Source organism: Ixodes scapularis, unplaced genomic scaffold (assembly GCF_016920785.2).
Source record: "Ixodes scapularis isolate PalLabHiFi unplaced genomic scaffold, ASM1692078v2 PGA_scaffold1__304_contigs__length_218370807, whole genome shotgun sequence".
Classification (NCBI taxonomy): Eukaryota; Metazoa; Arthropoda; class Arachnida; order Ixodida; family Ixodidae; genus Ixodes; species Ixodes scapularis.
This window is the reverse complement of record NW_024609846.1, coordinates 213,108,450-213,121,335: the sequence shown is the minus strand read 5'-3', so window position 1 is coordinate 213,121,335 and position 12,886 is coordinate 213,108,450.

Genomic DNA, 12,886 nt, shown 5'->3' with positions numbered 1-12,886 from the left:
CATGGTTCCGCCATAATCCACTACGCTGGTATAGGATGTCCCATAATACGACACGCTTGTATGGTTCCGCCTACCTGTATCATTCCGCCTTAATCCACTATACTGGAGCCGAGGTTTCGCTTGTATAGGATGTCCCATATTACGGTTACGCTTGTATGAGCCTTTTCCATCATCTTTCCATCATCGAAATTTTCCAATAGGGCATGGCGACACGGCGGCTTTGTTTGCGTCTTTGTAGTTTGTCTTTCGTCGCTTCGCACCTTCTTTCGTTTCTTGTCGTCATTTTACAACGGTGTCAGTGAAGTATTGTGGCGGATTTGCGAGAATGTCTACCAAGCTGTGAAGTGATGTAAATAAAGGTTTCTTTCTTTTGCCCAAAATTTCCCCTGTTCTTAAAAATAAAAAAAAAGTCGACCTATATTTGAATTGTTTTTTTTTATTCTCGGTGGGTCCACCAAATAGAGTTCGACCTATTTTCGAGTAAATACGGTAACTTTAATTTTTATTTTGGGTTACGTCGGACGTAACTCGAATGCTTGACAGTTACGTTGGGCGTAACTTTAATTTTTATTTCGGGTTCCGTCGGACGTAACGTTAGACACTGCGTTACACTTAAGAAAAATAGGGGCTGATGGTTCATCATATAAACCAACCATTTGTGTTTAATTAAAGCGAATCACTGGCCTAAAAAAAATACTGCTGTCCTATAGGAATGTAGCGCTTCAGATAAATTTGTTAATTTTTGCTTTTAGTCTCTGCCCCACCAGATACAACATCTGGCCTAAAGCAGTGTTCCGGATCTCCTTCCAAGACCTCAGGCGGGTCGTCATTCAATCCAGGAGGCGGCGGCGTCTCATGGGCGTGTTGCTGGTGCTTCTTACTGGATGGTGCTACCGAGGGAAAAGTGGTCGTGCTTGGGAAAGGCAAGTATGGCCGCCGTAAGTATAGATATTGTTTTTACCTTTGCTCGAACCCACCTTTAAGAAATGCACAGTTCGCATGTGTGCAACTCTCAATGCTTCTACAGTCGGCTGTTAATATTTGGAGTGCTCCAACTCTGTCAGCGCTAGTTTCTCTAGATTATGCAAATGGGATGCAACACTAAACCACATATGCTCTCGCAACAAACAGTGCTCTGCTGAAGCACGCACTGTGGAATCTACTCTGGCTTTATAATGCAGCACAAAATAGTTGACGCCAAGTATACCTACTTTTGTGACTCCGTTTTACCAAAAGCTCTGCCGAAATAAACTTGCCACCTTATAGGTAGTGCAAAAGAACCTCGCGTGCCTAACCTGGAGAAGGGCATTTTTTTCATAGGTCAATTTTTTCTTAAACCAATACCTTCAGCCTCCTTGAAATGTTAACATCATGTGACGCTCAGAAGAACAGTAAACCCCTTAATGTTGGCGAACCTTTAATTTTCGCGGCCTTTAATTTTGCGGAATTCAGTGGCTGCGATTATGTCCTCTGTGACCGATTCGAGAAGAAATAAGGGCCACCAAGATAAGGGGGTTTTACTGTCCATCGGAGGCGAGAGGAAGTCACCTTTGTTTGTATGCAAGAGTAAAACCAACAACAACAATCATGGTGCCGACACTTTGTGAGCCTATCTGTGTCTATTGAATGATATCAATTTTGTTTTTGTTTGTTAAAAATTGTTGCCTGTCCACTGTGGGATGTCGTCTTCAACACGAGCAGTGGTTTTCCTCTGAAGCAGGCAGCATGGACGCGTGCCGCAGCACAACATAATTTATTTGCAGGTGGTACCGCAGTTTGAAGGATGGTTCGCACAATATGGGGGAATCGCAATTCAATGTTCTACCTCGGGCGTAGACAAGATTTGCTCATTCTAAATCATTTTGTCTACAAATCGGGAACTTGCAACGAATGTACCCGCATGGTTGGAAGGGCCAGACAAGCCTTGCGAGCGCTTCGTTTTCTAGCCTCTCAGTCCTGAACCTACTCACGCACCACATGTGTAGATGTTCCGGTACGTGGGAGCACTTATTTGGAAAATGGTGAATGGCAACTGTTGTTATCTTTAAGGTGGACTGCATATTTGCAGTACTTTTCCTCACTTAAAAATATGTCTTACTAAAAATATGTAGTATAGCCGATGACAAAAAGAGAATGGCTGGGCGTCCTCCAGCACATGCTTGTGCTTTTCACCCCGCTTTAGACAGATGTGCTCGCTCCAGGCTCATCAGGCGCTGAAACGTCATCGAAGGTAGCAGACGGGCTGGAGGTCGAACAACGGAGACTTCTCCCTGCCTTTCTGATGGTGTCAGTGAGCATGTACTTCTATACTCTAACTTAGCTTAACCTGCACAGAGCTGAGTAGAATAGGCTTGGCAAGTGCCCTTATTGCATATGCATTTGTACAGCTGAGGCACTTTCTAAATCAAGAACATTCCCTATTGGAAAATCTCGATGATGGAAAGATGACGGAAAAGGCTCATACAAGCGTAACCGTAATATGGGACATCCTATACAAGCGAAAAAGGCGGCTCCAGTATAGTGGAATAAGGCGGAACGATACAGGTGGGCGGAACCATACAAGCGTGTCGTATTATGGGACATCCTATACCAGCACAGTGGATATAGGCGGAACCATGAAGGCGGACGGAACCATACATGCATAACGTAATATGGGACATCCTATACCAGCAAAAAGGCGATACCAGCATGGTGGAGCCATATGGCTCCAGCGTGTTGGTTTCGCCTTTTCACTGTTGTACAGGGCGATTTAGTTTTAAGCTTTACATATATGTTTAGAAAGGTCGTGAAAGCTATATTAATGCGGTTTGTGCAGGCGAGTTATACGGCCAGGCGTACGTAGTATAGGGACCTAGTCGTAACGATCAGTTAGATAATGAAATACAATTTGTTAATCAACTTTTTAATTAGTGAAAATGAAAATATGGTTTCAATTAGAAACTTGCTGAGTCATTGAAAACCACAAAATCAAGTTTTTTTTAGAAGGATATAATTCAGGGGTAGCGTTTTATGCATTCTGTAAAAAGCTTTATTTGGACGAGTTTCTAGGTTTCAGTTTCTTATCAGAGCTCATCTCTGCGCCCACGGTCCTGTTCCCCAGGGGCATAGACACGCAACACACATGCGCCTTGCTTCCCTTCATCCTACGAGGGAGGCGAGGGGGCGGCTTCGCACTGCGGTCACTGGGCAGCTGGACCGCAGGTGCAAAGATGCGCTCTGGTAAGAAACCGAAGTCTGGAAATGCGTCCAAATTGACCATTTTTTATAACGCCATAAAATGCTACTCGTCTTATATCTTTACAAAGAAAATTGATTTAGTGTGTTTTGATGATGCTTAGCAGGTTTCTAATTGGAACCATGGGTCTATTTTCACTGATTAAAAATTTGACGAACATACTATACTTAGAGAGAGGCTGAAGCAGTTTTGTATTTGAGAAAACACTTTTAAATCTTCTTCATTCGACCTCCAGAATCTCAAATATCAAAATTATTTGCTAATTTAATTAATGAAGGCTGCATAGTCATTTTTAAAGCGCTGTGAAAGCACCTCCCTAGAGAGCGACGTCACAACAGCAGCTTTCAAAATCTTTGTTCACGCATCTTCAGCGCCTATCAAAGCTATGCACGCACATGCTATTTTTTAAAAGGGCAGAAAAATGTGCCACGACTGGTGCCAGTGCCGGAGAATATACCTAGAAAACTTGCGATTGGACGCGCGGCCCTTAAGCGACACACACTTGGCGGCCGAAAGGTCTTCTTACGATGTCACTGTTGGTGGGATGTTTTTTGTGTTTTCTCACGTTTAGTTATATCTTTGAGGAAAACGAACGGGATATTCAGATTCGCGGGATAAAACTACGCTAGAATGAACCTCCATCTAGTTTTCTGAAAGAAGTCTGGCACATCTCTGTAATAAGCCGACAGATCATTACAAATTAGCCTTTTATACTATGCCGCCCTGGCCATATAACTCACGTGCACAGACCGCGTAAATGTAGCTTTTACGGCTTTTTAAAAAAAATCTGTAAAACATAGAAAAAAAAACTCTGTAGAATGTCCCCCAATACGATACGATTGTATGATTCCTTCCCCGCTGGCATTGTTCAAGAAAGACTTGTGGACATCCAGCGTTTCATTGGAATGCTGGATGTCAGCGAGTCTCTACATCAGTGAGTGGTTTCAAACAAGCATGGTGTTTGCACACCAGTAAGCTCTTATCCGAGGCTCACCAGGACCACTAAGAGCAGAGGCGAAATGTCGTGACCTGGTAAATTTGGTTGCAGGTATTTATTTTTACAAGAACTGCATGCAGCAAAGCTTAACTTTGCTTAAAAGAAGATTATTAAAAATTCAATACTGAACAATGGTGTCCCTTGAGCTGTCAGACCAAACTCCCACTCTTGCCACTCAGGAGTTCCTAACTTGTGCGTAGAGGATCAGCACAACCCAGATTTGTGCTGCGAGCGCACCTGCAATATAAAAGTTGAATAAACATGAGATGAAATATGAGACGTTTACAATATTCTGTAACGTGAAATTAGAGCACAGATCTTGAAGAGGAGGATGGGAAGGTATGCCCCTCCTCCCCCTCCCCTCCTCCTCTTCTGCTCCCTCCCATTTAGCACGAAACTTCCCTGAATTTAGCGGGAAAATTTCCCCTCTAAATTTAGCTGGTTAAGTTTCCCACTAAATTTAGCGCAGAAATTGATGTCACATGACCTCAACACAAATGCAGTTTTTCCGCTAAAAGTAGCAGGGAAAATGACGTCGCATGACCGTGTCACGTCAGCCATAAAAAAATTCAGTTTCTCAGCTAGACTTAGCGGAAATAATAACGTCACATGACCACAACATTAATTCAATTTCCTGCCAAGTTTAGTTGGGTGGTTACGCCGACAGCGACGCCGCGAAACGCAGAAACGGGTGCTAAGAGCTGCGCTAAAAACTAAATGCATCAGGTGAAATAAAGTGAACATTAGAGATACTCTAAGAAAAAGAAGAGAATCTAAGATACCTTTCTCAGATCCTTCCTTTTGTCCGTTCTCAAATGTTTTGATTTCAAGAAATGTTTATCTCTTTATTCATACCCAGAGAACCCCTCCCAGTTTCAGCATGAATGCAATAAATCAATGCAGACTAGACCTTGTAAACTATAATCCACATGAAAATTAATGTTTGCCACATAGTCATGTATGAGTCAGTGGCTCAGATCTCTAAATACATTTGTATTGAGGAACATTCTTGAATAAAACTTCTGGGCTTCGAATTCAACAGTTTGTACTTCCATAAGGAACACTGTATGGCACTGATTTTTTTTTTTTTTGTGACACATCAGAAACAGCACAGCACTGTCATCCTCGCATACCTAACAAGAATTTGTATTTTTTTTTTTAGCATGACATGTGCTATTCTAATGCCCATACAGCATCCTTTAACAAAATTTCCTTTGTAGAGCTTTTTATTGGTTCTTATTTAGCTCGCACGACAGATTCGGTACCTTGAATTCTCACTCGGCATCAACAGTTTTATATATTAATGTAATAGCGAAAGACAAGATGTATGAACTTGAGTACGGCTCAGCAAGCACAGATGTTGAGAAAAGTACTGAAGAAAACTCAAATGTCAAAATAAAAATAAGCTGGAATGTGGAATTATGGACATGGACATGAATACAGTTAGCAGATTCAATATGAAGAATATGTGTTAGACGCACGCTCAAAGAAACCTGTTGCATCTATATTCATTCAAATTACTTTGCAGAACCCAGCGCTGCAGTATCAGGTGGGAGTTCGCTGAATGAGTCTACTGAAAATGAGTGTAGACGGAAAAAGCAGTTTGATCTGCGATAATGAGCATTACATAAGTGACATGTCATTATTACTGTTACAGTGCCGAATGTTCCAAACTGTCAGTCGCATCATTCTGTGAGTTCCCTCCGTACATTACAGGGTTTGGCTCTCTCGAATGCTTTGCGAGAAAAATGATGAACTGGAAATATCTAGAGTAGTTCTAGAAAAACTATTTCCAGAATCTTATCTCAGCATCGCAAAGAATATAAAAAGTTTCTAAAGACAAGGTTAGTGCAGGAGTTGAATAAACTAAATACTTTGTTTTTCGAAACCATCTTGCCGTAGTAAACGTATGAAGTTCCCCTAGGTAGAGCTAGTCATTACGGATGATTGTGCCCATTGCGTACCATAAAAATTTAATTTGCGACCTAAAAAAAATTTACAAACTCAATTAACTCTGAATAAGTGGACCGCTTGGCATTAAAGATTGGCCTCACCATGACTGGCTGCCAACATCTACATAATAATTTCCATGAACCTATGTATTTCAAGAAAATATTTGGTGCGAGCTGCTTAAAACACAATAGCACTTTTTAGCAAGTGCTGATTGTTGGGCAAGTTGGTACGGTACGTTAGAAAACATGATTGTGCTTTGAAGACGGGGACATAGGAAGGACAGACACCACAGAGGGCTAACTTTCAACTGATTTAATTCAAGAACCTCGGCGTAGAAACACACTGCGTCACCGCACCACATCTCAACCAATCCGTGGCCCTGCCACGGACCGCAAGTACGCCAACTCCTTATCCGCCAAGTCAATTGACGCCACACTGACACAACACGTGCCGGAACTATTTATAGCATCAGCCTCCATAATCTCTCTAACAGTCATATCTTTGTGCCTAGCAAGAACAGTAGACTGAGCAAATAATGGTTTGCACTCGCAGTCATGATCTGTCGTGTCACTGTCATGACTGCGGGTGCAAACCATTATTTGTTTCGTCTATTGTTCTTGAGAGGCACAAAGATAGGACTGTTAGCGAGATTATGGAGGCTGACACTATAAACAGTTCCGGCACAAGTTGTGTCAGTGTGGCGTCAATTGACTTGGCGGATAAGGATTTGGCGTACTTGCGGTCCGTGGCAGGGCCACGGATTGGTTGAGATGTGGTGCGGTGACACAGTCCGTTTCTACGCTGAGGTTCTTGAATTAAATCAGTTGAAAGTTAGCGCTCTGTTGTGTCTGTCCTTCCTATGTCCCCGTCTTCCGAGCGCAATCATATTTTCTACCGCACTTTTTAACACTAATAGAAAGCCTGTAGTGGGCCACAACTTAAGCAGTTTTCACTTCATTATAAAGAGCAATTACACATATGTGAACCATGAATATAGGCCTGCACTGAATTTTTTTCTTAAGCTGAACGTGCTATGCTCTGTTTACTATATAAATCTTTGCAGAGCTGACAATGTGCAAGTTCCTGTTTTTTTTATATTTCACATGTCCCGACTGGTGAGTGTGGTAGGGACATAAGATTGATGACACCAACGAAACACAATGATTATTTTAAGAATTTGTTTGGGTATAGCACGAGCAAGGAGATCTGCGGGAAGTTATTTCTGTGACACCGTCGAACCTACATCCGCGGGCTTTAAGTTCACATGTTAATCATGTCTGCAGACTCCTTCTTGTAATTGGAATTTCATCCAACCCAAGATTTGAATGTTTTTTTTTCATTTTAGGCTTAGTAGTGCTTTTGCTGTTCTATTAATAGGTAAGAAAAATGCTTATTTCAAGTGGCATACCTAACACCTGGTGGCACGAGGACTCCCCTGTCATGACGCAGACCGAAAGTCACAGCCAGGGAGATACTGCGATGCTCTTGTTGCTGGGATTACCTCCCCCATGGTCCTGCCCAGACCACAGAAAAAGATTGAGTCCAAGCTTGTGGCCACTAGGATCTCCAGATCTTGAGGCACCCAAGTAGCTGAAAATAAAAACAAATCACAATCAAGTACTTGGCAGAGCTACATTAGAATGGCTAGCATATTCTTTCGTGATCAGCACATAGATCCTCTTATTTTAGTCATAGTCACCCCCCAGGACAAAGCTACGTAGGCGCTAAAATGATGGGTACCGAATTTAGGTGAATGATCAAATGCATTCATTTAACCCCCTTTCGCCCCAACCTGAGACTTCTGTCAAATATTCACATTCAACTGTAAAGACTACAAATAAAACTACTACTGCAATGCAAAGCCATATAGTGGGAGAGTTTAGCCAGCGGGTGTGGCAACGAAGGCGCCGGAGAGGAGGAAAGGGAGGAGAACGCCGAAGGAGGGAGAGAGAAGGCAGCAGAGAAACAAAGAGGAGACGACCACCATTTTGACGCAAAGCTGTCTGCACGGAGCACTGTTGAGGCTACGTGTCGTCTGCTACGGGCTTATTTATTTTTTTTGCCTAAATAAAAGTGCGTTCAAACATGGAGGAACTTCTTTCTTTAGGTTTTTAAGCTACCGAGGAATAACACTATATCATTTTATTGCCAGAGCCTGCCAAATAAAAGGAAAGAACCGAATTTTTGAATATCGATCCCATGCCGGGCGAATGAATGAAAATGGCGGCCCTCCCCGCTCAGCTGGGAGCAGCCTAGAGTTCACGCGCATGCGCTCACGCCTCTTGCTCTGTGCCGCGGGCTGATCAGCTCACTCGGAAGGGAGACGTTACGGCAGCAAAATCATAGACTGCCAGACCCTCCCCATATATGGCTCTGCTGCAATGGAAAGATTTTCCTACCCTCGTGCTCAGCGAGTGTCGACTGTGGATACCAACTCCAGTTCATACACTCGCTGAACATGAGGGTAGAGTGTACCAGCAGAGGGCAGGTGTCTGTATACAAAGAGTTTAGTTGGCACACCAAGAGGCTAACGAATAAGAATGGGTACCACTCTGATCAAAATGCCAAAAAAGCGTGGATCTCGGCTTGACACTAACAGCGGCACACAGTATCTATTTTAGTGACAAAGGGGTACTAAATCATTATTTTCAGCTTCCTAACTAAACTAAATATTCTTCCCGGCTTGCTTTTTAGGAAAATCTCAAAATTTACAAGAACTACTAAGACAACGTCTAAAAAAAAGCAATGGCAAAACCAGCAATCGAATTCGCCTGCTCTCCAGTAGCACGACATCTATGGCAGGCAGACCTGCAGAATGAGCAAGCAGTTTAAGAAACAGAGATGTCCTATGTATAATTTTTTTTTATGCTGCAAAGCAAGCGCTGGAAGGAGGTTTCCAACATTAACGAAATTTCTTGCAATCAGTTGAGAACAAATTAGAGCAGTGAACTTGTCTTTGCTTCTGGCATAACGTTTTAGTGTTGCCCATGGAAACTCACATAAATTTGAAAATAAAAAAAAAAGACTAACCTTCATAAAAAAATCTAACTTTGGCAAAGAAAAGTTACCTTGGAAAAAATATGTACAATATAGTTGTACAGCGTGCATTTGTGTGCTTAACCAATTTTGAGGCAAATCGGCGACAATGAAAAGAAGACGTTTGAGTACAATTAAGGGAAAGACAGAAAGGATGCATACCTACAACAAAAACATTTAGAACGACCACGGGCAGGAAATTCTGGTGAGGCTCTCGGAGTGACTCCCTCATATGGGCCTGCGCAGACCACAGAACAAGATCGGTCAGAGCTTGCAGCCATAAGGTGCTTCATACCATGAAGTTACAGAAGCGGGTGCAATTGGAAGCAAAGTGCATTTCATTTCTCTGAAAAACGAAGAGTTTAATAGGTAGCTTGCATTCATAACGTGATACAGTCATGAGTGCACAGACTTTTCAATGCAGCGCTATATCACCAACTTGTTAACCATGCCGGGCAACACTAAAAACTGAGAGCATTATTTTAAACTATCTCAGCTTAAAGTTAACCACGACAGAAGCCTCAAGCCATCCTTGCAAATTCAGTGCACAAAGCAAGCCATGTGACCTTCTAGTTGGACGCCATGGTACGTCGAGCTTATAATCATGCGTCATGCTGTTTTTGCTGCAAAGGCTTGTAGTTTCAAAAGTGGTCCAGCTTAAAGAGACTAAAAGTATAGACGTTTATGAGTGGGGCCCTCATTTAGTCTGCAGCTACATTGCGAAATAGGACGTTCCAACCGGGATGTTTGCTGCCTGTAACCACACGACCAGCTTGTGCCCAGCGATTGTTCGAGCTGAATACATGTCCTCGACAGTGCCATTATTTGACAAGCATTTCTATGACTGTTAAACATGACTGACTTACAGAGAGACTCCACCTCAACGACTAATGACTTGGGATACCTAACTGAATACTGATATATCAACTAAATGCAAAACAATTACCTGGCAAGCATTAAATTTTTCAAGAGGCTGGGTCGACTCTGCATTAAGTTGAAGGAGTCGATGCGTAATAGGACAATACAAACAAAAATATGCCTTAGAATTCCTTTTGCACCCTCAAAATGATGTGTTTTTGAAGGTAAGGTACACAATGTTCTTGATTTAGAAAGTGCCTCAGCTGTACAAATGCATATGCAATAAGGGCACTTGCCAAGCCTATTCTACTCAGCTCTGTGCAGGTTAAGCTAAGTTAGAGTATAGAAGTACATGCTCACTGACACCATCAGAAAGGCAGGGAGAAGTCTCCGTTGTTCGACCTCCAGCCCGTCTGCTACCTTCGATGACGTTTCAGCGCCTGATGAGCCTGGAGCGAGCACATCTGTCTAAAGCGGGGTGAAAAGCACAAGCATGTGCTGGAGGACGCCCAGCCATTCTCTTTTTGTCATCGGCTATACTACATATTTTTAGTAAGACATATTTTTAAGTGAGGAAAAGTACTGCAAATATGCAGTCCACCTTAAAGATAACAACAGTTGCCATTCACCATTTTCCAAATAAGTGCTCCCACGTACCGGAACATCTACACATGTGGTGCGTGAGTAGGTTCAGGACTGAGAGGCTAGAAAACGAAGCGCTCGCAAGGCTTGTCTGGCCCTTCCAACCATGCGGGTACATTCGTTGCAAGTTCCCGATTTGTAGACAAAATGATTTAGAATGAGCAAATCTTGTCTACGCCCGAGGTAGAACATTGAATTGCGATTCCCCCATATTGTGCGAACCATCCTTCAAACTGCGGTACCACCTGCAAATAAACTATGTTGTGCTGCGGCACGCGTCCATGCTGCCTGCTTCAGAGGAAAACCACTGCTCGTGTTGAAGACGACATCCCACAGTGGACAGGCAACAATTTTTAACGAACAAAAACAAAATTGATATCATTCAATAGACACAGATAGGCTCACAAAGTGTCGGCACCATGATTGTTGTTGTTGGTTTTACTCTTGCATACAAACAAAGGTGACTTCCTCTCTCCTCCGATGGACAGTAAAACCCCCTTATCTTGGTGGCCCCTATTTCTTCTCGAATCGGTCACAGAGGACATAATCGCAGTCACTGAATTCCGCAAAATTAAAGGCCGCGAAAATTAAAGGTTCGCCAACATTAAGGGGTTTACTGTTCTTCTGAGTGTCACATGATGTTAACATTTCAAGGAGGCTGAAGGTATTGGTTTAAGAAAAAATTGACCTATGAAAAAAATGCCCTTCTCCAGGTTAGGCACGCGAGGTTCTTTTGCACTACCTATAAGGTGGCAAGTTTATTTCGGCAGAGCTTTTGGTAAAACAGAGTCACAAAAGTAGCTATATTTGGCGTCAACTATTTTGTGCTGCATTATAAAGCCAGAGTAGATTCCACAGTGCGTGCTTCAGCAGAGCACTGTTTGTTGCGAGAGCATATGTGGTTTAGTGTTGCATCCCATTTGCATAATCTAGAGAAACTAGCGCTGACAGAGTTGGAGCACTCCAAATATTAACAGCCGACTGTAGAAGCATTGAGAGATGCACACATGCGAACTGTGCATTTCTAAAAGGTGGGTTCGAGCAAAGGTAAAAACAATATCTATACTTACGGCGGCCATACTTGCCTTTCCCAAGCACGACCACTTTTCCCTCGGTAGCACCATCCAGTAAGAAGCACCAGCAACACGCCCATGAGACGCCGCCGCCTCCTGGATTGAATGACGACCCGCCTGAGGTCTTGGAAGGAGATCCGGAACACTGCTTTAGGCCAGATGTTGTATCTGGTGGGGCAGAGACTAAAAGCAAAAATTAACAAATTTCTCTGAAGCGCTACATTCCTATAGGACAGCAGTATTTTTTTTAGGCCAGTGATTCGCTTTAATTAAACACAAATGGTTGGTTTATATGATGAACCATCAGCCCCTATTTTTCTTAAGTGTAACGCAGTGTCTAACGTTACGTCCGACGGAACCCGAAATAAAAATTAAAGTTACGCCCAACGTAACTGTCAAGCATTCGAGTTACGTCCGACGTAACCCAAAATAAAAATTAAAGTTACCGTATTTACTCGAAAATAGGTCGAACTCTATTTGTTGGACCCACCGAGAATAAAAAAAAAAATTCAAATATAGGTCGACTTTTTTTTTTTTTTTTTTAAGAACAGGGGAAATTTTGGGCAAAAGAAAGAAACCTTTATTTACATCACTTCACAGCTTGGTAGACATCCTCGCAAATCCGCCACAATACTTCACTGACACCGTTGTAAAATGACGACAAGAAACGAAAGAAGGTGCGAAGCGACGGAAGACAAACTACAAAGACGCAAACAAAGCCGCCGTGTCGCCATGAGCAACACGCGAGCCGAGCCGCCTCAAGCAACTAACAAAAGTAACATTTTTTTTTTTTTTTTTTTTTTTTTTTTGTGCGCGTTTGCGAGGATGGAGGACAAAGTGCATGGCGCATCGCGTTCCTCTCCTTCCCCATTGCCCAGCAAGGGGAACGCTAGAGGTGCGATGGCGAAATCCAATGCCACAAGAGGTGCGCGCGATAGCGGCATCGGCCACCGCTGTTGTTTTCGGTTGTTTAACAAAAGCCTTGGGAAACAAGAAGCGGCGCAGCTCTACGGCAACGCCGGCTCGGTGACTCGATAGCTTCATGCCTCCGGTACGGTCGCAAAATTTGGTCGCGAATGTAGGTCGAAATTC